Genomic DNA, 27,149 nt, shown 5'->3' on the forward strand with positions numbered 1-27,149 from the left:
GACGTCATTCAGCTGACTGGGCTGGTTCTTCTAAAGAACTGGAAGGATGCATGAAGTCTAACTGAGGGTGGGCACTCTCCCTCACTGCAGGCTAGGGAGAAGATATGTCATAACGGTTCTCCCAGTTCAGTTGCGTAGGTCTTCAGTAGTCGGGGACACACCTTGCGTGGCCCTGCCGCTTTCATGGGATGAAGTTTCCTTGGCTGTTCTCTGACTTGGTCCACAGTGATTTGTGAAGGAGGTTGTGTTGAGATGGGGGAGGTGTCCACCACATCAGCGGTGTCCTGCTAGTTATACTACAGCACTTTTATAAGCTGTAGGGTGATGTAAACATCAGCACATATACTCCATATCATGCTGTTTACACTACAACACTTGGCTTGGAGATTTTGGCTTTCACTCAATGCCGAGGAAGTCTTTATATCTACCAAAAAGGAAACATCATTTCTGTGTCATCACCTTTTAGTAGCAGTGCTCAGTTTGAACAGCAGGGGTCTCTTTTATTTAGTTCATTAATTTTCATAAATTATTAATATATTTCAAAAGCGAGTGTTGTAGTATAATCATCAGGACACCGCTGTTGTGTGCAGTAAATGTTTTGTCACTACACCTTATGACTTTGATGCTATTGAAAAGTTAACAATAAAAAATTCTCCCAAATTTTTGAAAATGACTTTTTCCAAAAGTGAGTGTTGTAGTATAATCAGCAGGACACCACTGTTGTGTGCAGTAAATTTTGTGTCACTACACCTTATGACTTTGAAAATAGAAACATTAAAAAATTCTCCAAAATTTTTGAAAATGACTTTTTCCAAAAGTGAGTGTTGTAGTATAATCAGCAGGACACCACTGTTGTGTGCAGTAAATTGTGTGTCACTACACCTTATGACTTTGAAAATAGAAACATTAAAATATTCTCCAAAATTTTTGAAAATGACTTTTTCCAAAGTGAGTGTTGTAGTATAATCATCAGGACACCGCTGTTGTGTGCAGTAAATGTTTTGTCACTACACCTTATGACTTTGATGCTATTGAAAAGTTAACAATAACAAATTCTCCAAAATTTTTGAAAATGACTTTTTCCAAAAGTGAGTGTTGTAGTATAATCAGCAGGACACCACTGTTGTGTGCAGTAAATTTTGTGTCACTACACCTTATGACTTTGAAAATAGAAACATTAAAAAATTCTCCAAATTTTTGAAAATGACTTTTTCCAAAAGTGAGTGTTGTAGTATAATCAGCAGGACACCACTGTTGTGTGCAGTAAATTGTGTGTCACTACACCTTATGACTTTGAAAATAGAAACATTAAAATATTCTCCAAATTTTTGAAAATGACTTTTTCCAAAAGTGAGTGTTGTAGTATAATCATCAGGACACCGCTGTTGTGTGCAGTAAATGTTTTGTCACTACACCTTATGACTTTGATGCTATTGAAAAGTTAACAATAAAAAAATCTCCAAAATTTTTGAAAATGACTTTTTCCAAAAGTGAGTGTTGTAGTATAATCAGCAGGACACCACTGTTGTGTGCAGTAAATTGTGTGTCACTACACCTTATGACTTTGAAAATAGAAACATTAAAAAATTCTCCAAAATTTTTGAAAATGACTTTTTCCAAAAGTGAGTGTTGTAGTATAATCAGCAGGACACCACTGTTGTGTGCAGTAAATTGTGTGTCACTACACCTTATGACTTTGAAAATAGAAACATTAAATATTCTCCAAAATTTTTGAAAATGACTTTTTCCAAAGTGAGTGTTGTAGTATAATCATCAGGACACCACTGTTGTGTGCAGTAAATTTTGTGTCACTACACCTTATGACTTTGAAAATAGAAACAATAAAAAATTCTCCAAAATTTTTGAAAATGACTTTTTCCAAAGTGAGTGTTGTAGTATAATCAGCAGGACACCACTGTTGTGTGCAGTAAATTGTGTGTCACTACACCTTATGACTTTGAAAATAGAAACATTAAAAAATTCTCCAAAATTTTTGAAAATGACTTTTTCCAAAAGTGAGTGTTGTAGTATTATCATCAGGACACCGCTGTTGTGTGCAGTAAATGTTTTGTCACTACACCTTATGACTTTGATGCTATTGAAAAGTTAACAATAACAAATTCTCCAAAATTTTTGAAAATGACTTTTTCCAAAAGTGAGTGTTGTAGTATAATCAGCAGGACACCACTGTTGTGTGCAGTAAATTTTGTGTCACTACACCTTATGACTTTGAAAATAGAAACATTAAAAAATTCTCCAAAATTTTTGAAATGACTTTTTCCAAAAGTGAGTGTTGTAGTATAATCAGCAGGACACCACTGTTGTGTGCAGTAAATTGTGTGTCACTACACCTTATGACTTTGAAAATAGAAACATTAAAATATTCTCCAAAATTTTTGAAAATGACTTTTTCCAAAAGTGAGTGTTGTAGTATAATCATCAGGACACCGCTGTTGTGTGCAGTAAATGTTTTGTCACTACACCTTATGACTTTGATGCTATTGAAAAGTTAACAATAAAAAATTCTCCAAAATTTTTGAAAATGACTTTTTCCAAAAGTGAGTGTTGTAGTATAATCAGCAGGACACCACTGTTGTGTGCAGTAAATTTTGTGTCACTACACCTTATGACTTTGAAAATAGAAACATTAAAAAATTCTCCAAAATTTTTGAAAATGACTTTTTCCAAAAGTGAGTGTTGTAGTATAATCAGCAGGACACCACTGTTGTGTGCAGTAAATTGTGTGTCACTACACCTTATGACTTTGAAAATAGAAACATTAAAAAATTCTCCAAAATTTTTGAAAATGACTTTTTCCAAAAGTGAGTGTTGTAGTATAATCATCAGGACACCACTGTTGTGTGCAGTAAATTTTGTGTCACTACACCTTATGACTTTGAAAATAGAAACAATAAAAAATTCTCCAAAATTTTTGAAAATGACTTTTTCCAAAGTGAGTGTTGTAGTATAATCAGCAGGACACCACTGTTGTGTGCAGTAAATTGTGTGTCACTACACCTTATGACTTTGAAAATAGAAACATTAAAAAATTCTCCAAAATTTTTGAAAATGACTTTTTCCAAAAGTGAGTGTTGTAGTATAATCATCAGGACACCGCTGTTGTGTGCAGTAAATGTTTTGTCACTACACCTTATGACTTTGATGCTATTGAAAAGTTAACAATAAAAAATTCTCCAAAATTTTTGAAAATGACTTTTTCCAAAAGTGAGTCTTGTAGTATAATCAGCAGGACACCACTGTTGTGTGCAGTAAATTTTGTGTCACTACACCTTATGACTTTGAAAATAGAAACATTAAAAAATTCTCCAAAATTTTTGAAAATGACTTTTTCCAAAAGTGAGTGTTGTAGTATAATCAGCAGGACACCACTGTTGTGTGCAGTAAATTGTGTGTCACTACACCTTATGACTTTGAAAATAGAAACATTAAAAAATTCTCCAAAATTTTTGAAAATGACTTTTTCCAAAAGTGAGTGTTGTAGTATAATCAGCAGGACACCACTGTTGTGTGCAGTAAAGTATGTGTCACTACACCTTATGACTTTGAAAATAGAAACATTAAAAAATTCTCCAAAATTTTTGAAAATGACTTTTTCCAAAAGTGAGTGTTGTAGTATAATCAGCAGGACACCACTGTTGTGTGCAGTAAATTGTGTGTCACTACACCTTATGACTTTGAAAATAGAAACAATAAAAAATTCTCCAAAATTTTTGAAAATGACTTTTTCCAAAAGTGAGTGTTGTAGTATAATCAGCAGGACACCACTGTTGTGTGCAGTAAAGTATGTGTCACTACACCTTATGACTTTGAAAATAGAAACATTAAAATATTCTCCAAAATTTTGAAAATGACTTTTTCCAAAAGTGAGTGTTGTAGCATAATCAGCAGGACACCACTGTTGTGTGCAGTAAAGTATGTGTCACTACACCTTATGACTTTGAAAACAGAAACATTAAAAAATTCTCCAAAATTTTGAAAATGACTTTTTCCAAAAGTGAGTGTTGTAGTATAATCAGCAGGACACCACTGTTGTGTGCAGTAAATTGTGTGTCACTACACCTTATGACTTTGAAAATAGAAACATTAAAAATTCTCCAAAATTTTTGAAATGACTTTTTCCAAAAGTGAGTGTTGTAGTATAATCAGCAGGACACCACTGTTGTGTGCAGTAAAGTATGTGTCACTACACCTTATGACTTTGATACTATTGTGTGTGTATTTATATATATATATATATATATATATATATCTATATATATATATATATATATATATATATGCAAACAAAAAGGAAGCACCGTTATTATTTGGAACATTTCTATTTTCTTGGGTTTTAATTTAGTCGCACTCACATGGGAAGTTAATAAGTAGTACAAGTTTCATTCTTTTATTGTTTGTATTTTTGTATGTTCAGCAACAAAACCTATATATAGATATACATTAAAAATCCTAGTTTTGTTTATTTGAGAACTGTAAGATTTATTTCCTTTTGCAATACAAAAAAAGGCGGGGGTGGAGATATATGAATACTGGTTTTCTTTCGAACATTTATGGTGACGGACCAACCGGATGTTGTGCTTTCCACTAAGCAGTCCGCCTGCGGTGTTGCTGTGTAAAATAACAGAAAGAGCGTTGGAGGAGAAATAAGTTTGTTTCTTCAGCTTTAAACGTTTCTCTCGTAAGTGGTTTTGTGGTTAATTTTGTGGAGGCAGCAAACACTTTTGTCACAGCTTACAAAGCGACACAAGGTACAGTTTGAATTAAACTTTATATAAATGGAACCTACAGATTGAATTAAACTATAAATTGAAGCTACAGTTTGAATTGAACTAAAATTAAAACTAATAAATGCTTACAAGTCAACAGACAATCATGGTTACATGTACAGTGTAATGCTAACAATTAAAAAAAACGAACAAATAAATACTAATAGAGAATAATAATCCAAAGTAATGATTACAATATATAATAATAATACCAATAGTAAATATTATAATAAATAAGAATAACAAACAAATAATAATTATAACAAATAATGATTAAATGATAGGCTAGAAAAACAAAAAAGAGGATACAGAAAAATACAGAAAACCAACTAAAACAAAAAGAAAAAATAGAAAGCTAAACAACAGAATGACAAGTCTCAATCAGAATAACTAAAAAGAAAAAGAACTAAACCCAAAAAAAAAGGAACTGACATTTGCTAAAAAATACATTTAAATGTTTTGCTCCTGGTGAGTTAATTCCCTTAAAAAAAATGACATTTAACAGCTGATTTAAAATTATCAAGAGTGGTCAGAGACTTAAGGTACTGAGTACCTTAAGTCTCTGGATGTTGTGGGACTGTCTTGGCTGACACGCCTCTGCAACATCACGTGGTGGTCAGGGACAGTACCTCTGGATTGGCAGACCGGGGTGGTCGTCCCTCTGTTTAAGAAGGGGGACCGGAGGGTGTGTTCCAACTACATGGGGGATCACACTCCTCAGCCTCCTCGGTAAGGTCTATTCCAGAGTACTGGAGAGGAGAATTCGACCAATAGTCGAACCTCGGATTCAGGAGGAGCAGTGTGGTTTTTGTCCTGGTCGTGGCACACTGGACCAGCTCTACACGCTCCATCGGGTGCTCGAGGGTTCATGGGAGTTCGCCCCAACTAGTCCACATGTGCTTTGTGGATCTGGAGAAGGCATTTGACCGTGTCCCTCGGGGCACCCTGTGGGGCGTGCTCCAGGAGTACGGGGTCCGGGGTCCTTTGCTAAGGGCTATCCGGTTCCTGTATGACCGCAGCAGGCGCTTGGTTCGCATTGCCGATAGTAAGTCAAGCCTGTTTCCAGTGCATGTTGGCCTCTGCCAGGGCTGCCCTTTGTTACCGGTTCTGTTCATTATTTTTATGGACAGAATTTCTAGGCGCAGCCAGGGTGTAGAGGGGGTCTGGTTTGGGAACCACAGAATCCCGTCTCTGCTGCAGAATCCCATCTCTGCTGTTTGCAAATCCGAGGCCATGGTTCTCGACCGGAAAAAGGTGCTTTGCCCTCTTCAGGTCGGTGGAGTGTCCTTGCCTCAAGTGGAGGAGTTTAAGTATCTCGGGGTCTTGTTCACGAGCGAGGGACGGATGGAGTGTGAGATCGACAGACAGATCGGTGCAGCATCTGCAGTGATGCGGTCGCTGTATCGGACCGTCGTGGTGAAGAGAGAGCTGAGTAGGGGGGCAAAGCTCTCGATTTACCGATCGATCTACGTTCTGATCCTCACCTATGGTCATGAGATTTGACTCATGACCGAAAGAACGAGATCGCCAGTACAAGTAGCCGAGATGAGTTTCCTCCGCAGGGTGGCTGGGTGCTCCCTTAGAGATAGGGTGAAGAGCTCGGTCACTTGGGAGGAGCTCGGAGTCGAGCTGCTGCTCCTCCACGTCGAAAGCAGTCAGCTGAGGTGGCTCAGGCATTTTTTTCGGATGTCCCCTGGACGCCTCGCTGGAGAGGTGTTCTGGGCATGTCCCATCGGGAGGAGGCCCCGGGGAAGACCCAGGACATGCTGGAGGGACTACATCTCTCGGCTGGCTTGGGAACGCCTTGGGGTCCCCCGGAGGAGCTGGGGGAGGTGTGTGTGGATCGGGAGGTCTGGGCGGCTTTGCTTGAGCTGCTGCCCCCGCGACCCGACTCCGGATAAAGCGGAAGCAAATGGATGGATGGTCAGAGACTTTATACTGCTTGGAAGTTTTCTGTGAAGGCTTTCATTTGTCCAGGTGGTTTCCATAGTAGAGAAGCTTGAATCTTCGACTGGACTGGGTTGCTTGATGCGAGGACGTTTCGCTTCAAATCGCAGAAGCTTCCTCAGCTAAAATTCTTGCTCTGGTAGTCTGACTTCTGTCTTGACTCTTGTAGAGAAGAATGAATTCTTCTGTACAAGTCTCTGTGTCCATAACATTTTATTGAGTCTTAAGTAAATAAATATGAAATGTTCACTGGATCCTTAATCTCTGGACTTAAATAAAATCTACATGGTGGATCCTTGATCTCTGGACATAAATAGAAATAAAATCTGTAGTTTTTGTCAAAAGCATTTCCCTTGAGACATTAATGACATGAATGTCACTCCATACCTCTGAGTCGGCTGCACGTCAGCATCAGTGTAATTCATAAAGAATGCAGGACATCTCATTTTGGGAGGAAAAACATGTTTTAGTCGATTGTAGTTTATTGTTTGTACAACCCCAATTCCAATGAAGTTGGGATGTTGTGTAAAATGTAAATAAAAACAGAATACAGTGATTTGCAAATCCTCTTCAACCTATATTCAATTGAATACACCAGAAAGACAAGACATTTAATGTTCAAACTGGTAAACTTTATTGTTTTTGTGCAAATATTTGCTCATTTTGAAATGGATGCCTGCAACACGTTTCAAAAACGCTGGGACAGTGGTATGTTACCACTGTGTTACATCACCTTCCTTCTAACACACACTCAGTAAATGTTGGGAACTGAGGACACTAATTGTTGAATCTTTGTAGGTAGAATTCTTTCCCATTCTATTTTGATGTACGACTTCAGTTGTTCAACAGTCTGGGGTCTCCGTTGTCATATTTTGCGTTCATAATGCACACATTTTCAATGGGCGACAGGTCTGGACTGCAGGCAGGCCGGTCTAGTACCCGCACTCTTTAACTATGAAGCATGCTGTTTGTAACATGTGCAGAATGTGGCTTTGCATTGTCTTGCTGAAATAAGCAGGGACGTCCCTGAAAAGACGTTGCTTGGATGGCAGCATGTGTTGCTCCAAAACCTGGATATACTTTTCAGCATTAATGGTGCCATCACAGATGTGTAAGAGGATTTGCAATCCTTGTATTCTGTTTTTATTTACATTTCACACAATGTCCCAACTTCATTGGAATTGGGGTTGTATTACAACATTTGGAAACAGGTGTCATTTGATCTAAAATGGCGATTCACTTTGAAGTATTAATTCAGGCTAGACTCTACTGGCAGAGAGCTGTGCAGCATTTGGAGTTGTGTGAACAGAGCAGAGGATGACTTGCGTTTCTTGCCTGCAACAAGACAAGAGTCCCAGTTAGTGACTTTAATCTGCACAAAAGTGACTCATGATTTATATTTTAAATGGCTTGAGGGGGGTTAAGAAGTGGACTTGCCGCTTCTGAAAGCAGCAAAGCAATGAACCAACAAAGTAGCGGGTCGGAGCACTGCTTTGTTGGTTCAAGCTTCAAAGTGGAGCTGTTGCAGAAGCGGTTGATTACGGACCCACTGCAGGGTCCGTAATCAATGTAGAGAAATGATCATTTTCCTGACAACACCCTCAAAAACAATGGCTGCACTGAAGGATCAATAAGGGAATTGTTAAGCAAAAAGACTATTGATATCGGTGGATCGAATCATTTCATGCCCTTTCCGGTTTGCGGCTTCATCAACCATCGGTTGTGGCTTTTTACGACAATCTTGTCCAGTTTGCAGCTTTTTCGCCACTGGGGAGATTTTTTGTGCCATTTCCGGTTTATGCCTTTGTCTACTACGAGGTCTGTCAATAAAGTACGGACCTTTTTATTTATTTTTTTTTTAAACTATATGGATTTGATTCATATGTTTTTACGTCAGACAAGCTTGAACCCTCGTGCGCATGTGTGAGTTTTTCCACGCCTGTCGGTGACGTCATTCGCCTGTGAGCACGCCTTGTGGAAGGAGTGGTCCCGCCCCCTTGTCGGATTTTCATTGTCTGGAAATGGTGGAATGATTTGGACTTTTTTTCCATCAGAATTTTTTCAGACGCTGTTAGAGACTGGCACCTGGAAACCATTTGAAAAATTTATCTGGCTTTCGGTGAAAATTTTACGGGCTTCACAGACAATAAGGACTGTTACTACAGCTTTAAGGACGGCTTTAAGGATGCTCGGCACGCCGCGCTCCGAGCTGTGATGACGAGGCAGAAAACGCCAGATCATTTTTAAGCTGATGGCTCTGTGGATACGAGACCGTCGTGTGCACTTTCTCTGGTTATCACAAGAGCTGGACATCATCCATTTTCCGGCAGATTTCACTTTTAACAAGAGATTTTGTCATGGAAAGCCGCGCGGAGGCTTCGTGCGTAACGACCGATTCGCTGTTTGAGCGAGACAAAGGAACACCTCTGTTTCGGGTGTCAGAGGACAAGTTAGGACAAGCCCAGCTCTCCACAATTTCTCTGATACTTACTGGACTGGTAAGCATTGAAAGCCGAGATAGGCATGTCCCAACTTGTCCCATGACACGCCGAAACGGAGGTGTTCTTTGTCTCGCTCAAACAGCGAATTGGTCGTTACGCATGAAGCCCCGTGCGGCTTTCCATGACAAAATCTCTTGTTAAAAGTGAAATCTGCCGGAAAATGGTGATGTCCAGCTCTTGTGATAACCAAAGAAAGTGCACACGACGGTCTCGTATCCACAGAGCCATCAGCTTAGAAATGATCTGGCGTTTTCTGCTCGTCGTCGCAGCTCGGAGCGCGGCGCACCGAGTGTCCTTAAAGCTGTAGTAACAGTCCTTATTCTCTGAGAAGCCCGTAAAATTTTCACCGAAAGCCAGATAAATTTTTCAAATGGTTCCAGGTGCCAGTCTCTAACAGCTTCTGAAAAAATTCTGACGGAAAAAAAAGTCCAAATCATTCCGCCATTTCCAGACAATGAAAATCCGACGAGGGGCGGGACCACTCCTTCCACAAGGCGTGCTCACAGGTGAATGACATCACCGACAGGCGTGGAAAACTCACGCATGCGCACGAGGGTTCAAGCTTGTCTGACGTAAAACATATGCATGAAATCCATATAGTTTAAAAAATAAAAAATAAAAAGGTCCGTTACTTTATTGACAGACCTCGTATAAGTGCGAGCTTTGCGCCACTGTGTGGCGCTTCGCTCATATAAATAATTAGAAGCTACAATTGAATTTGAATATAAATAAATTGAAGCTACAGTTTGACTTAATCTATAAGTAAATTGAAGCTATCAGCCGATCGTGTGGCAAGTGTAATCCAAACTTGTACGGGGCCATTTATCACCTCGGGAAGATCTATGAGATTTTGACATTATAGCTTCAGATGGTATTGTAATTACCAACTCTAATCATTGTATTTTACTGTTTTGTAGGGACGCATGGCCAACAGACCTAGAATAGCAAGATTTACAGCTGCACAAGCTGAAACTGATTCTTAATTCCCAGAGTGAAGATGAAAAGGATGATGGACAAATAAATTAGAGTGAAATAAATATGAAGAATCCTAAAACAATCATTTCTATAGAAGTATTCCAATATAAAGTCAGTGGGGGCATAAATAAATAAACCCACTCTGTCATATTCATCACTAAATAGCTTGGTTGCTTGAGGGCTAACTAAGCTCCAATGGACATTGAACATATTAAATCAACTGCAGATCATTTATCTGGTGACTTTACTGAAATGTTGAAGAATTATGGTCATAGGTTTACATACAGCTGTGCTAAAAACATTTGTTTTCCCCAAATGTACACATGCTTATGGAAGCCTCTTCCCATAATTACGTTAAATGGACTGCATTTATATAGTGCTCAAAGTGCTTTACAACAATAATGCCTCACATTCACCCCGATGTCAGGCTGCTGCCATACAAGGCACCCACTACACACTGGGAGCAACTAGGAGATTAAGGACCTTGCACAAGGGCCCTTAGTGATTTTCCGGTCAGGCTGGGATTTGAACCGATGATCCTCTGGTCTCAAGCCCAATGCTTACCACTAGACCATCACCTCCCCCAATTATGAGATATACTTTTGAGATACTTATTCATGACATAGCTAGTCATGATTAATATGTATATGTCGAGGACATGAACAAGAGAAGCTTCCAGTTTGCAGCTTCGTCTACCATCAGTTTGTGGCTTTTTATGGCTTTTTACGACAATGTTGTCCAGTTTGTGTTTTTTCTCCAATGGGCAGATTTTTGTGGCATTTTGTTTGTCCTTTTTTTTTGTGCAATTTCTGTTTTGTGCCTTTGTCTACCATAAGAGCGAGCTTTGCGCATATGAGATGTTAAGTCATGATTATAACATAAGTCCTAATTGTGAGATAGCAAGTCATTTATGATATACTAAGTCATAATTTTGTGATATTAAGTCATAACTATGAAATGCTTTCTTATGTAATTTATGACAACCTGCGACAGGATGATGTAGGTCAACTTTGGACAAACTCGACTCTAATGTTTGTCCAAGTAGTCTTGCCGTACTCAGCAATACAAGATGGCCATTTATCAGCAGTTTGTTTCCAATAACTTTTTTGATTTGATTACTGTTTATTGTGGGGGTAACAAGGGTCATTACTATGTATTTGGACAGGTCATAATGAGTTGTTCAAGTCATACATTGCAATACAAATTGGCCAGTTACAGTTAAACACTGCAGTTGTTTTGTCCAAGTGGAATGCTGTTTCACACTATCTAGCAGAGGTGGGAGTAAGTCACTGTTAAGTCACTCTCAAGTCATCAATCTGCAAGTCTCAAGTCAGCTGGCAAACAATTGGTGGTCATTATGACTTGAGACTTGACTTGGGACTTGCTGAGTCAGGACTTGAGAGTAATTTGATGGTGACTTACTCCCACCTTTGCTCTTCAGCACTGCAAATAACCCTGTATACCTACATGCACATCTTTTCATGAATACTTACTATCTTATAAATATGACTAGTACTCAAATTATGAGTTACTGTCTCAAAATTGTGACTTAAAATTTCATAATTGTGATATAGTACCTCAAAGTATGATTTCTGAGATCATAATTATAACTTAGCATCTCAAAATGACTTAATATCTCAGAATTATGACTTAGAATCTCAAATTATGATTAAGTCCATAGTATGACATAATTATGACTTTGTATTTTATATTTTCACTTAGTACCTCCTAATTATGATATACTAACTCGTTCTTTATTTCAAGTTTTGTGGTGTTTTAATCTTTTTTTGAGGTGGCTCTTAATACAATACAGTCGATAGCAGGATACTGACTTGTGGAAACTCAGAATTTTTGTTCCATAGTCCTTTCCTTAATTCTTTAGATGTTTGCATTGGCCTTATTGGTGTGTTATGTTCTTTTGTATGTTTTGATTAATGCATTTGATATGAAACCACTCAGTTTTTCATGATATTTGCAAATATAAATTAACTTCTTGTTCTGAAGTTTTCCGGGCTGACTTGTTGGATGAAACCTGTTCAGTGGAGGAGCGAATGATATCAGCTGCTGGTTGGAAGGTTGGTGTTGGGCAGTAACAAGGGGTAAATGAATTCTTCACAGCAGGTGAGACTAAATCTCATATGATGTGCCTAGTACAACCATATGACATTTTCTGTTGTTTTGTGTTGTGGTGAGGATTAATCCTTCCTGTTTTCAGACTGTAGCTAATATTTCCCTGTCATGTTAAACCATTTTTTGACATTCATGCGATGTGTCGACCTTTGGAAGGGGGTTCTTGATCTGACCAACTGCTGCAAAAAGTCATACATTGTACAGTAGCTGTGACTCATTCATTCTTTATCTGCTGCTTATCCGGGTCCAGGATGCAGTGGCAGTAGCCGAAACAGCCCATCCCACATGTCCCTAAACTCAGTCAGGCTTTGTCAGATTCCATCCTATTTCATTTGTTTGTTGAGGAATGTCACCATATTTTTAAAATCTTTGTGTCTGAACCTTTGACAGGAATTTGATTGACAAAAATGGATAGAAACCTCGGTCCCTGTCAGCAGAGTGACAAGCCTTCATAAAACCAGAGAAACCATACAGGTGTGGCCAGTGTGGGAAGGGACTTTCTTCAACCAGTCATCTAACCTAAAATGACACCCGGCTCACCCACATTGGAGAGAAATCATACATGTGTGACCCATGTGGAAAATCTTTTAGTTTGTCTTGTCAGCTAAACAACATCACCCATCCATAGTGGAGAAAAAACATACACCTGTGACCAATGTGGTGACAGCTTTTTGTGGGTCTTGAAACTTAAAATGACAGAAACTCACCCACAGCGGAGAGAAAAACCAAACACGTGTGATCAATGTAGGAACAGTTCAGTCAGTTAACTCACCTAAAACCACACCAACATACCCACAGTGGAGGAAAAACCCTACAAGTGCGACAATGTGGGAGTGTTTTTAGTTGTCATCTCAGTTAAAACAACACCTACGGATCCACATGTGGGGAAATCCTTCATTGGTGACCATTGTGGGAGTGCTTTCAGTCCAATCAACTCATCTAAAAAGACACCAACTTCTCCACAAAGAAGATAAACCATACAACTGTGACCAGTGTGGGAAAGCGTTCAGTGAGCCTTCTAACCTAAAACGATACCAACCAGCGTGTTCATGTGGAGAGAAGCCATACAGCTGTCATCAGTGTGGGGGCACTTTCAGCCAAATAAGTCACCAAAAATCACACACCAACCTGTCCACAGTGGAGAGAAACCATACACTTGTAATTATTGTGGGAAACTATTCAGTGAGTCATCTAATCTAAAACGGCACCAACATTTCCACAATGGAGAAAAACCATATGTCTGTAGCAATGTGGGAAAGCATTTAGTGGGCGTACGAACCTAAAACGACACAAATTTCCACAGTGGACAAAAAACCATATGTTTTGTAACCAGTGTGAGAAAGCATTCAGTAGTACTCCAACCTAACGCAACACCGGCTCTTCCACAGTGGGGATGAAACCATACACCTGATACCAGTGTGGGAAAACATTCAGTGGAACCTTCTAACATAAAACGATGTCTGCTCTCCACAGTGGAGAGAAACCATACAGCTGCGACCAGTGTGGAAGATCATTCAGTAAATCTGCAAATCTAAAACAACACCAACTCTTTCACAGTGTGGGTAAAAGGTTCCAGTGTCAACACTGCAACAAAAGGTTTATTCCATCAGCAGATCTCTCCAGACATGAATGCACCCATACTGGGATCAAACATGTACTGGTGTGGGGACTGCCAAAGAAGCTTCTCCAGTTTAGCTCACTGGAAGAAGCAGAAGATGCACAAATGGAAGAAAATTGTCAAAACTAGTTTAGCAGATTCTATTACATTTTAGCTCCAGTGAGATGTTTAGCTGTCTTTTACGCTGCACAGCATGTGACCAGTGGTTCTATTGATTCAGCGCCTCAAACGTCAGATGAGGAAGACCTGTCAAAATGCCTCAGTTTCAATGCTGTGAACTGGTTCATGGTACAGGCCACAGAACATAGATGTGGTTAAAATTGAAGCACGACACACTTTAATTTATAGCAGTTTACAGTGACGCCCTGAAGTCAGCTGCATAAGTAAATGAGGAGGTCGTATCTCGAAGGGCGACAGCTGTAACTGGCCGGCCCTATGACACGAGTGCGAGCACCTGCACTCTTTCTCCTTTGTCACATTGCTTCACTGTCAAAATAAAATGTGAAATATCTTCGTTCATTCTGTCTGCAATGAAACAGGAATCAAAGTAAATGGAAGAATCCACTTTAGGTTATTTCTCCCATTTTTTTTTCTAAAATTTGCATTTTCTATAACCATCTCAACTTTTTCTGATTTGGGCCTTGTATTTGTTTGCTTTGTACTCTGAGGGATGAGGGAAGCTCCCACAAAACATAATTCATAATTAATTTAGTGTGTGAAGTAAAAAAAAATGTATAAAATACAATAAAAGCATACATCATTAGCCATAAAAGAAGTATCATAGTAAAACTCATAAATATCACAGTGTAAAAACGTAAAATCCTTACAAGCCCCGTACAAATCAATCAGTCACAGTAAAAAATCAATCACAATGAAAATCATAGTATTTTTTTAAAGAACTGACACTTGGAGTGTTCACCACATGATGAGGGAGGCTATGCCACAAAGTTACAACTCTATTAGAAAAAACATATTTTCTTAGTCATATTTGCATCTTTGCACCTCAAACATGCGAGAGTGACTGTTGTTAACCCCCAAAACGGGAATCAGTTGCAAATCGTGAATTATCTGCAAACCATTAATTGCTAAACATGAATAATGAAAAAATATCTCCCAAAACATGAATGCGAGTCTCAAAAAAGGTGAACACGGGTGTCGCAAAATGTATCATTCATAAAGTGTGTATGTATGTAGTGTATGTGTTTTTTCAGTTTAAGTAGTTTATGGATTTCGTTTACAGATCAGTTAGGGGAAAATTAAAAAAAAAAAAAATTCTTTAGCAATAGAGTAATTGTATTGTGGAATAGTTTGCCAAACAAAGTGGTTCTCTCACCGTTATTGCGTTCAAAATTAATTATGTATTATAGGAACACCACCAGGCTTAACATTGGTTTCTTAATGTATTTTATTATGTGTCATTATATACAATTATGTATACTTCATTATTTACACAGATAAAATTAATTATGAATTATTATTATAATATGAGGCAATCTTATCAGCACTATGATGCTCTATAGAAATACAAGTGGTCCTCCTCTGACCCTTATCTCCCTTCCCAACCCAGCTGACTCACCAGTTGGAAGAACTTGCTTCTCACAACATTTTTCGAGAAACAGCAATAGAAATATACATGCCTTATTTCAAAACGATATTGTCTGTAATCCATCTTGTATATTTTACTGGAATCAATATGTCAGTGATATCAACTGGAAAAAAGTCTGGATGATTCCTCATGAATACCTGATTGTAAATAAAGTAAAGGAGATGCCTTTTAGAATCATTCATAGATATTACACAGACAATCACTACATGTTGAAATTTAAAAGGGATATAAACACAAACTGTTCCTTTTGCAAAGGCCATGCTGAAACAGTGCTGCACCTTTTTTGACACTGCTCACACACCTGTAAATTTTGGCAAGATTTCAGTAAATTTATCATTGACCATGTCTGTAGACTATGTCCTTAAAGAGACTGAACAATATGTCAAACAAAAATTGTTTGCGGACCATTCATAGACACAAAAAGAGACCATTCATAGACAAGGGCCATTCATAGACATATAAAGAACCATTAATTATTTAATTTAACAGATGACCAAAACCAAAATATAGCACTTCATCAAACACAACCCTTTATTACTCATTTTACTGATGTTCTGGTCTGACAGCAGGACATCCCTCTTGTAAGAATCTGGAGGTGAAATGACATCAGTGGCTTCTTGGTGCAGGATGTGGATGAGGAGGTACATGGGTGATTCTTAGACTACGGGCACTTATTATGTCCTTTGATCATATTGTATGAAAAACAGAAAAAAGGGGAAATTTCACACTTTTATAGTTATCTTTACAATGAAAGTGTGTTAAGAAATTTGTTCTAGTAGTCTATGATGACTTTTTCACCTTTTTTCAGCATCATTATATGCAATATTGCCGTTTTGTGCTTGTCCCACACCCAGACTTTTGATCTTCAATTATAAAAATGAATGGTAAAGAAACGTTTTTTCTAATGTTTTAAAATATCTCTGAATAAAATAATATCAGTAAAATAATCAAAACATAATTGGTGTATTCAATGTCATACAACTGTTGTGATTTGTTTAAACAAATGTAGTTGTCCCACACTATTGCCGTAATTTCCACCACAACACTGTAATGTCCCTTTAAACAGTTTGTATGAAAGATTGTTTGGGTAGTTTCTGTGGAGATAAACAGTGACATCAGAGCACATGTATATAGCGCCAAATCACAACAAACAGTTGCCCCAAGGCGCTTTATATTGTAAGGCAATGGTGTGGTGGAAATTACATTTACAAGGCCAATAGTGCCCGTAGTTAAAGAATCAACCACATATTGTACATACTGGCTCTGTGGTATGTACAGTTGTGCTCAAAAGTTTACATGCCCTGGCAGAATTTTTACTTTTTTGGCCATTTTTAAGAGAATACTGTATGAATAACACAAAAACTTTTTTTTCACTCATGGTTAGTGGTTGGGTGAAGCTATTTAGTCAAACAACTGTGTTTCCTCTTTTTAAATCAGAATGACAAGAGAACTACCCAAATGACCTGATCAAAAGTTTACACACCCCTGTTCTTAATACTGTGTGTTGCCCCTTAACATCAACGACAGCTTGGAGTCTTTTGTGGTAGTTTTGGATGAGGCTCTCTGATGGTGAAGCTGTCACTGAATATGTTTCAGACTTTATTTACATTAATTACAAAGAAATATAAGTATGACACTTTATGGTAAATCTGCATGGAGTAGACAGTTCTCAAAAACTGAGTGACTATGCAAGAAGGAGAAGAGTGAGGAAAGCCACTGAGACACCTAGACAACCCGGAGAAGTTATGGGCTTATGTGGCTGTGATTGGAGAAATTGTGCACAGTGCATAAATGGCTTCACCAGCCACTAACCGACCGGGGAAAAAGTTTTTGTGTTGTCATTCATATTCTCTTAAAAATGGCCAAAAAAGCAACAATTCTGCAAGGGTATGTAAACGTTTGAGCATAACTGTATATCTGGAAATACCAGTGTCACACTTGAGATGATTCCACTGGACACAGCTGTCACAGGTGATGACTGTGGACTGGTTTATGGCAGATGATGCAGGGATATTCCATGGTGTTAGCTCCAGCTCCATACTGATTTTTATGGCTGGTGCAGCTCTTTTTATGTGACACTTCCTTTAACACAGGTATGATCTTTCAGAAGTATGAGTTGACATCTTCACACTTCCATTGACACATTCGTTCAGTAAATAATTTTAATTTTACAGTTTTGGTGTCTATGAATAGTCTTTTTTTTATTATTGTTATCATTTTTGGTCTATGAATTTTGCACATTGTGTCTATGGTCTTTTTTTTTTTTTTTTTTTTGTCTATGAGTTGTCCAGTTACTGAAAAAGGGAGAATAAGAAGAAGGATTCTAGGGGCCCATGACTGACAAGGGCCCAGAGATAATTCTCCAGCAACACATGCCATTAATCGTAACGTTGGTAACAGGTTGCAGCATTCCTGAGGACACCTGACGCCTCTGCCCCGAATAATCACATTCGTGATCATTGGTCAAGAATGTGTACTTCGTGGGATTCCTGACTTGTCATCATGTGTAAACACAGCATTAACACCCTCCCCAAGTGAGTCGTGCTGCAAGATCTGCCTTTTGCTTGGTGGACTTGACGAATCCCAGGAACTCCAGCTCTGACACTGCTTGAATAAATCGAGCATGCTTTAATTCATCCACCTTGCCATAATCGCTGGACTCAGGATCCTTGCCCTCTGCCCACTGACAAGCGCAACCCTCAACCTATCAAATCGCTTGAACACAGACACGCCATATCGGTTTGTTTTAAAATTAATTACTTTAATTAATTTGGTTTATTTGTTAAATACATGATATTATTGAATAACTAATATTTTGCTATATTTTCCAGTATTTCTTTTTCTTTTATTTTTATTTTTTGCTAACTCTCACATCTGAGGGGCGGGGTTGATGACGTGAGGGGGCGTCGTCCCCAAACGCCCCTCGTGGCGCCGGGTCTGTGGAGTCTGCTATTGCACAAGACTTCAAGATGTTCCCATATCCAATTTCAAATTTCTAAACTAACTCCCACTCTGATCCTAAGGCATTCAGTGCATAGTTCTGAGGCCATACTTTTGCTTAAGCCTTAAAATGTCTGGATCCTGGATTCAAAATCAAATCCCTCATTTTCTTGGACATTATCCATCTGCTCATCACATTTCATCAAGATCCTCTCATAACATTTGATTTAAATGTTGCTATGTGCCAGACATTCTTCTGAATCTCAGTTTCAGAATATTGTGAAAGATTTCCTCTAAAATTGATCACTTGTTTCCCAGAAAATTATTTATTTGTGCAACAGATTTATTTGCAATCCACTCATACTTTTTGAGATATCATTCTAAAAGGCATGCAAGTACTGGTGAAAACATTACCTCCTTGTTGGAGGTAAATAGCAGGTAAATCAGTGATAATTATTTATAATTTTTATATTTAACATTTTATTTGTGATTAAATATTTTTGTGTTTGTAAAGCTATTTCCGAATTTAAGTCATTGATCTGTTTAATTTTATTGGTACTTGTTCCTGTGGAAATGCTTTGGTGGACGTCATGTCTAGTGTCTCTTGAGCTTCCGTAGTCCCGCCCCCTGCCTCTCTGCTTCGCGTTGTTGCTTACGGTATGTGCTAATGTTTATTTTGTTCGTGCTCGCCTGCTAATTCTTCACTGTAGTCTTCATTGGACATTGTCTATCGTTAATATTACGGCGTTATCGCTCGGTTTTAACCTGATTTGTTCGTTAGTACAAGTTTGTAGCTTTTTCCCGTAAGATCTTTTGAAGTAGTTTGCCGCCTCTAGGCCTCTCTGTCACGTGACATCGCCGCAGCGATTTTGGTGGAAATGTTTTGTGCTTTTTGGGAGAGAAATGCGGGACCTTCCAGAAGACAACGTGTTTGTCTCTATATTCTTCTCCCCCTCCCTTTTTTTTAAATATACATATGCTTCTTTTTAAATAATCTTGTTTGCACCATCTGACGCTGTCCACCAGGTGGCACCGATTTACGTCTTGTAAATTGTTCATAGTTTAGGTTTTCCTGTCAGTTCTAATATGCAGTTTGTGAACTAGGGCAAAGGTTTATATATATAAAATATGTGGTTCTGTTGGCTTCGTCAAATCAGGACCTTTAGCGTGCACTAGGGCGATTTTTGCAGCCAAGTGTGAAGCGTCCGGGATGAAAATCAGCACCTCCAAATCCGAGGCCATGGTTCTCAACCGGAAAAAGGTGCTTTGCCCTCTTCAGGTCGGTGGAGTGTCCTTGCCTCAAGTGGAGGAGTTTAAGTATCTCGGGGTCTTGTTCACGAGTGAGGGACGGATGGAGCGTGAGATCGATAGATGGATCGGTGCAGCATCTGCAGTGATGCGGTCGCTGTATCGGACCGTCGTGGTGAAGAGAGAGCTGAGTAGGGGGGCAAAGCTCTCGATTTACCGATCGATCTATGTTCCGATCCTCACCTATGGTCATGAGATTTGGCTCATGACCGAAAGAACAAGATCGCAAGTACAAGCGACCGAGATGAGTTTCCTCCACAGGGTGGCTGGGCACTCCCTTAAAGATAGGGTGAGGAGCTCGGAGTCGAGCCGCTGCTCCTCCACGTCGAAAGGAGTCAGTTGAGGTGGCTCGGGCATCTTTTCTGGATGCCCCCTGGATGCCTCGCTGGAGAGGTGTTCCTGGCACGTCCCATTGGGAGGAGGCCCCGGGGAAGACCCAGGATACGCTGGAGGGACTACATCTCTCGACTGGCATGGGAATGCCTTGGGGTTCCGCTGGGGGAGGTGTGTGGATCGGGAGGTCTGGGCGGCTTTGCTCGAGCTACTGCCCCCACAACCCAACTCGGATAAAGCGGAAGAAAAAATTATATATATCCATCCATTTAAGGCTCTAAGTCTGTCTCAGTTGCCTAGCGACTTTAAAAATTATATTAAATGGTTAGCATTAGATTTCCAATATGGGTTTGGGTTAGAGTATAAGTGCCATTGGCTTCTTCCTTTTTTTTTCCCCACTCGGGGTCACCACAACAGATTAGATGGAGGGTTCTGCATATTGATTTGGCACGAATTTTATGACAGATGCCCTTCATGATGCAACTCCACAATCCATGGTGAATGGGCGGTTGTGGCCTTGAAGCTGGAACATTCTGCTCTGGAAACAAGTACAACTACTGCTTGGCCACCAGGCTGCCTAGAGACGATCATATTTAACGTGGGTAACCAATGAAAGCACGAAACGTGTTTCCAGAAGGGCCCACGGCACGTATCTCTCCCTCCTCCCCAGCACGGATGTTAAGAGTGCCAGTCGGGAGCATGGCTGTGATCGGGAAGTGAAGCCGAGTCGATTGGCGTAACCGGGTGTCGTTACTGCCGAAGGAATTACAATCTTACCAAATTTACGCTTAGCCTTAGCCAGCAGTTTCAAATTTCCTTCAATGTCGCCTGCTCTGGCCCCCGGAAGACAATTGACTATGGTTGCTGGTGTCGCTAACTTCACATTTCTCAAAACAGAGTCGCCAATAACCAGAGTTTGATCCTCGGCGGGTGTGTCGCCGAGTGGGGAAAAATGGTTAGAAATGTGAACGGGTTGGCGATGTACACGGGGCTTCTGTTTAGAACTACGCTTCCTCCTCACAGTCACCCAGTCGGCCTGCTTTCCGGCTGCTCGGGATCTGCCAGGGGGTAACTAACGGCGGCTAAGCTACCTTGGTCCGCACCGACTACAGGGGCCTGGCTAGCTGTAGAATTTTCCACGGTGCGGAGCCGAGTCTCCAATTCGCCCAGCTGGCCTCCAAAGCTACGAATAAGCTACACTTATTACAAGTACCATTACTGCTAAAGGAGGCCGAGGAATAACTAAACATTTCACGCCCAGAGCAGAAAAGTGCGGGAGACAGGAGAAGCCGCCATGCTAAACCGGCTAAGAGCTAGTAGCTGCGCTAAGCACGCAAAGTGATAATGTGTAAATAATTAGAGGTGATTCAGCAGAAGGAGTGCTTTAGTTAAGGTACGTAAAGATTACACTGGGAAACAAATCGTAATCTAGATAACTAGATCAATCTAACTGCGCAGATTAAACAGCTAACAGATACAGAAAAACACCGCTGTGCTCCGGAACAGGAAGTGATACAATACCGCAGTGAGAGCCAACCAACAACATGGGTAGGTTGTTAAAGGCAAACATACTGGTAGACCAAGGAAGACATCAAAGTGTCAAGACAGAACACTTAAAGCAATATGTCTCAAAAATTGAAAATGCACAACAAAACAAATGAGGAACGAATGGGAGGAAACTGGTGTCAACGTCTGTGACCGAACTGTAAGAAACCGCCTAAAGGAAATTGGATTTACATACAGAAAAGCTAAACCAAAGCCATCATTAACACCTAAACAGAAAAAAACAAGGTTACAGTAGGCTAAGGAAAAGCAATCATGGACTGTGGATGACTGGATGAAAGTCATATTCAGTAATGAATCTCGAATCTGCATTGGGCAAGGTGATGATGCTGGAACTTTTGTTTGGTGCCGTTCCAATGAGATTTATAAAGATCACTGCCTGAAGAGAACATGTAAATTTCCACAGTCATTGATGATATGGGGCTGCATGTCAGGTAAAGGCACTGGGGAAATGACTGTCATTACATCATCAATAAATGCACAAGTTTACATTGATATTTTGGACATTTCTTATCCCATCAATTGAAAGGATGTTTGGGGATGATATCATTTTTCAAGATGATAATGCATCTTGCCATAGAGCAAAAACTGTGAAAACATTCCTTGCAAAAAGACACATAGGGTGCCTGCAAATAGTCCGTATCTTAATCCAGTTAAAAATCAAGGCTCCAACCTGCAAAGCTGATCTGGCAACAGCAATCAGAGAAAGTTAGAGCTAGATTGATGAAGAGTACTGTTTGTCACTCATTAAGTCCATGCCTCAGAGACTGCAAGCTGTTATAAAAGCCAGAGGTGGTGCAACAAAATACTAGTGATGTGTTGGAGCGTTCTTTTGTTTTTCATGATTCCATAATTCTTTCCTCAGAATTGAGTGATTCCACATTTTTTCCCTCTGCTTGGTCTAAAAAAGTAACTGACTGCCACAATTTTTTTTTCCTGATTTCTTATACGAGTAGTGTTTCTTAAAGCCAGAAAGTTGCCATTTGAAATGACTTTAGTTTTGTGTCATGTCTGTGATCTGCTTTTTTTTTCTACAAAATTAAACAACTGAATGAACATCGTCCGAGGCCGGTGATTCCATCATTTTTGCCACGGGTTGTAATGCTGAACATACAAACTCCACAGAGAAAAGCCGCAGGTGGGAATCAATCCCATGACCTTCTTGATGTGAGGCAACAGTGCTAACCACTAATCCACTGTGTTGCCTACTCCAAAAAAACTATTCAGTGGAATATTAGTTCTAGATCTACAGCTAACCCCACAGAGCTCAAAATCTGATAAAGGGTTTTCTTCTCAACATAAATGTGACACTGATATATTCATACATTTTTAATGCATCAATAGAGCCCTGTTCCACTGTCAAATTTTGATATTATGGGTAATATTTAACCAGAATAATTTCATTTGTATGTCATTTTTGAATCCCAGTCGATTTTTGCACAAATTCAATAGGTATCATACTGGACGTTCACATTTGACGTTCAAAATACAAGCCTATTACGTGCTTCAACCATTTGACTGTGACTTAGCTGGTGGCATAGCGACCACTGTCTCTTGTTGCTGCAAAGCACCTGTTCTGTGAAAATGAATGACAGTTTATTGCTTTAACTCTTTTGTTTGTAGCTAATGTGGTTAAAAATAGAGCTACTTAAGTCTGAAATGCTTGGGAGTTGATGTTTTTTGTTTTCTGGGTGTCTGGTGGCTTTTTTTCCTCCAAGATTTTGGAGTATAGAGTGCTTAAAATAAATTTGGTCCATCAAAGAGTCCTCATGTAATAGAAGAGATGACACAGAAGTCCCATAATGTTTTAGTTTTAATTTATTGCTCAGTTTGTAGTGTGGTGCAGACTGTCATTGGTAGCAATAGATAATGGGGTAGCCAGTATTAGCACCACCAGTTGATGATGCACAAATTATTAAATTGGACACAAAAAAGACAGAAGTGCTGACTTCTGGGGTGGAACTGGCAAATTGCAAGCTGAATACAAATGGAACTTACCATAACATGCAAGTTGATGTCAGCTGCACAAACCTCACTGGTTCCGCTGTACAGGGAAAGGAAGCGTGCATAAATATGCAGCCTAAATTCTTAAAATACTAATTTAATGTTTAAATTGAACTCATAAATCTTACATTTACGGAATATGTATTTCCAGTTTAGCTTGTTTGACTCATGTACTTTAATTTTTCTGTTAATGCAGAAACAGAGCGACATGAGCAGACACGGTACTGAGTCCAGCCAGCAGATGGACAAAGCTGCTGCAACACCAGCAAAGAAGGAGAAACCGTACCGCTGTGTCAAGTGTGGAAAAACCTTTTGCCGGAAATACACTCTGAAGACACACCAGCGTCTTCACACGGGAAAGAATCTGCACCCCTGTGACCAATGTGATAGAGTGTTCTACACTTTACATAACCTACAGTCACACCAGCTTGTTCACAGTGGAGCGAAACCATACACATGTCACCAGTGTGGGGGAAGTTTCAGCCGGTCAGCACATCTGCGAGAACATCAACAAAACAATAGTGAAGGACAACCATACACCTGTGATGAATGTGGGACCACTTTCAGCCTGGCATGTGGCCTAAAATCCCATGTTCAAATCCACCATCGGAAAAAATATACAAATGCGACCAATGTGACACGACATTCTCCATGATATTTGATTTGAGGAAACACAAACTGACTCACAGTGGAGATAAACTGTACACCTGTGATCAGTGTGGGAAAGCTTTCAACCGGGCATCTGACCTGAAATCCCACCTTCAAATCCACATGAGGGTCAGGCTCCACAAATGTGACCAGTGCGACAAAGCGTTCTACAAATCATCTGAATTAAAACAACACCAACGCACCCACAGTGGAGACAGGCCCCATGTCTGTGACACGTGTGGGAGAGCTTTCAGGCTGTCGTCAACCCTAAATTCGCACAAGGTCACCCACAGCGAAGAAAAACCATATACGTGTGACCAGTGTGGGAAGAGTTACCGCCATTTAACTTCATATAAGAATCACCAGAATATCCACAGCAGGGACACAGTGTACGCCTGTGACCAGTGTGGGAAGAGACTATGTTCCTGACCTCACTGAAGTCTCACCAGCGCATCCACTCTGGGGAGAAACCGTACCAGTGCCGATTCTGTGAGAAAAGCTTCATCAGTTTGTCATCATGGATAAACCATAAGTTGTGTGTTCACATGATGGCTGGAAAACGGTTCAGATGTGACCAGTGTGGGAAGAGTTTCAGTACCAACTATTCCTGCATAGTTCACAAACGTAGGCACACTGGTGAGAAACCGTATCAGTGTCAGCAGTGTATGAAAAGTTTTGTTTCGCCTTCCTGCCTCTCCAGACATGAACGCACCCACACTGGGAACAAACTGTACTGGTGTCGAGAGTGTAAAAAAGCTTCTCCAGCGTAGATCATTGGAAGAGGCAAGGAAAATTAAAACCGAGGAATAAGTGCTCCTCTATGTGCATGGTCAAGCTGGAGCAGTAGAAGGTCTGTCAAGATGGGTCAATTGTCAAGAAAGTAAGATGTGATTGTTCACAAGGCTTGGAGAAAGAACTGGTATTTGTGAGAGGAATATTCTTTGACGGTTCAGAAGTGAAGACAATCAGAAGCAAAACTGATGTTGAAGAAGAACAAGACTGTGCCAGATGGGTGAGTATGTGACCCCTGACATCATCTGCAGCAGTCAGGGATCAGTTACACAGACTGCATTCATATAGGGCTTTCCCATCTGATGCACACACTCAAGGAACCTTTCAGAAGATGGCCTTCATTCCCTCCAGGAGAGCTTTCTGCTGACTATTTACAGTGATACAAGTCTTGCCTCATCAACAGGTGTCCCAAGGTGTACCAAAAACCGCCATGTACTATTTAAGTGCTGTAGATTTTTCTTTATCTGTTGTATGTCTGGATCATAGAATTTTATTGTAATTTAGTAAATACTCTACTAACACCTGTGCCACCACAGAGTACATGTGAAGGTGTAATGCACGAAATACAGCACCTGCCACATCGCAGAAATTTCAAACCTGGACTATTTGAACTATTTCGCGTCTGGGTGAGGTGAGACGCACATTCATAATGCTGTTGTTGTGCACGTTGCAATGTGGTGCACTTTTCTGTACGATCCTGCCTTAAACTGCACGTGTATGACGTGTTGTTTTGGTCTTTTTTTTTTTTTTTTTCTGTATACAAACCAGATGTGTATGTTGAGAATTAAGTAAATGGGAAGTGAGACATAATGATTGATGGTTTAGTTTGTCATGTTAACACGTTAGTGTTGTGTCCTTCATGCCTACCAGAGACACTAAATCTTTGGCTATTTTGCTGGAGAAGAAATCGAGGAGAGTCTTTGCAGCATGCTGTGCAAGTCTGTCCGAAGAACTGTGGACTGTATTTGAAGAGCAGTGGAGGTTCAAAAGGTGAATGACCACAACCCAGCAAACAAGTGCCTCAGTGTCTGTAGAAGGCTTAAGACACGCCCAAATTTCTTCTGGCTGCACAAGATAATCGGTTACTTTTGAGTGGGGATGGACCGGTTGTCTGTCTGGTGGGTTGCTATCCAGGACCCTGGGTTGTTCCATGATGTGGGTACAGTTATCCACATCAGCAGAAACATTTATGTACTGTTGTTGGTACCAGGCGACATTGGCAGATCAAGAACTTCGAATCCAGGATGAGGAAAGACAAACTGAACATGGCTGTTTGTTGATTTCATCCACAAAGGGTGAGGCTTCAAATCGATGTGAAGTGTAATGCTGACACATCATCCAGAAAAATGGCGAATAGAGACACCTGTAGGAACACACATGTCAGTCCAATGTGGGAAACTTTCAGTCAGCCATCTTCCCTAAAATGACCAACGTCTCCCTACTGGGGAAAACCAAAATCTGTGACCAATGTAGGAAACTCAGCTGTTCATCATCCATAAAATGACACTGATAGAGGCACGCTGTGAGAAACCTACACTGATGTGACCATGTGGGAAAATTTCAGTCCTGCTTCTTTTGCCTGCACCCGTTAGGGAGTGCCACAGCAGATCAGTCATGTCCATTTCACCCTGTCCTCTGCTTTTCCTCTGTCACACCAACCACCTGCATGTCCTCCCTCAGCACATACAAACCCCTTTGGTCTCCCTCTCCTCCCCCTGCCTGGTGGCTCAATCCTCAGCATCCTTCTCCCTATATACCCTGGGTCCCTCTCTGCACATGTCCAACCATCTCAATCTCACCTCTCTGACTTTGTCTCCAAACCGTCCCAACTGAGCTGTCCCTCTGATATTTAATTCCTAATCCCATCCATCCTCATCACTCCCAAAGAGAATTGAAACCTCTTCAGCTCTGCCACCTCCAGCTCTGCCTCCTGTCTTTTATTATTTGCCACCATCTCTAAGTTGGACAACATAGCTGGTCTCATTACTGTCTTGTAA

The 27,149-nt window shown here is 40.2% G+C and overlaps 2 long non-coding RNA genes across 2 annotated transcripts; one reads left to right on the top strand and one right to left on the bottom strand.

The window, feature by feature from the left end:
• Nucleotides 1-5,721: 5,721 nt before the first annotated feature.
• On the bottom strand, nt 5,722-24,348 carry LOC117531197. Its single transcript, XR_004566589.1, has 3 exons — nt 24,219-24,348; nt 18,225-18,232; nt 5,722-5,732 (listed from the first exon to the last, which is right to left on the bottom strand). It is a non-coding gene; the product is annotated as an uncharacterized LOC117531197 (long non-coding RNA).
• Nucleotides 19,109-24,321, top strand: LOC117531137. Its single transcript, XR_004566543.1, has 2 exons — nt 19,109-19,161; nt 23,909-24,321. It is a non-coding gene; the product is annotated as an uncharacterized LOC117531137 (long non-coding RNA).
• Nucleotides 24,349-27,149: the final 2,801 nt, after the last annotated feature.

Source organism: Thalassophryne amazonica, chromosome 1 (assembly GCF_902500255.1).
Source record: "Thalassophryne amazonica chromosome 1, fThaAma1.1, whole genome shotgun sequence".
NCBI lineage: Eukaryota > Metazoa > Chordata > Actinopteri > Batrachoidiformes > Batrachoididae > Thalassophryne > Thalassophryne amazonica.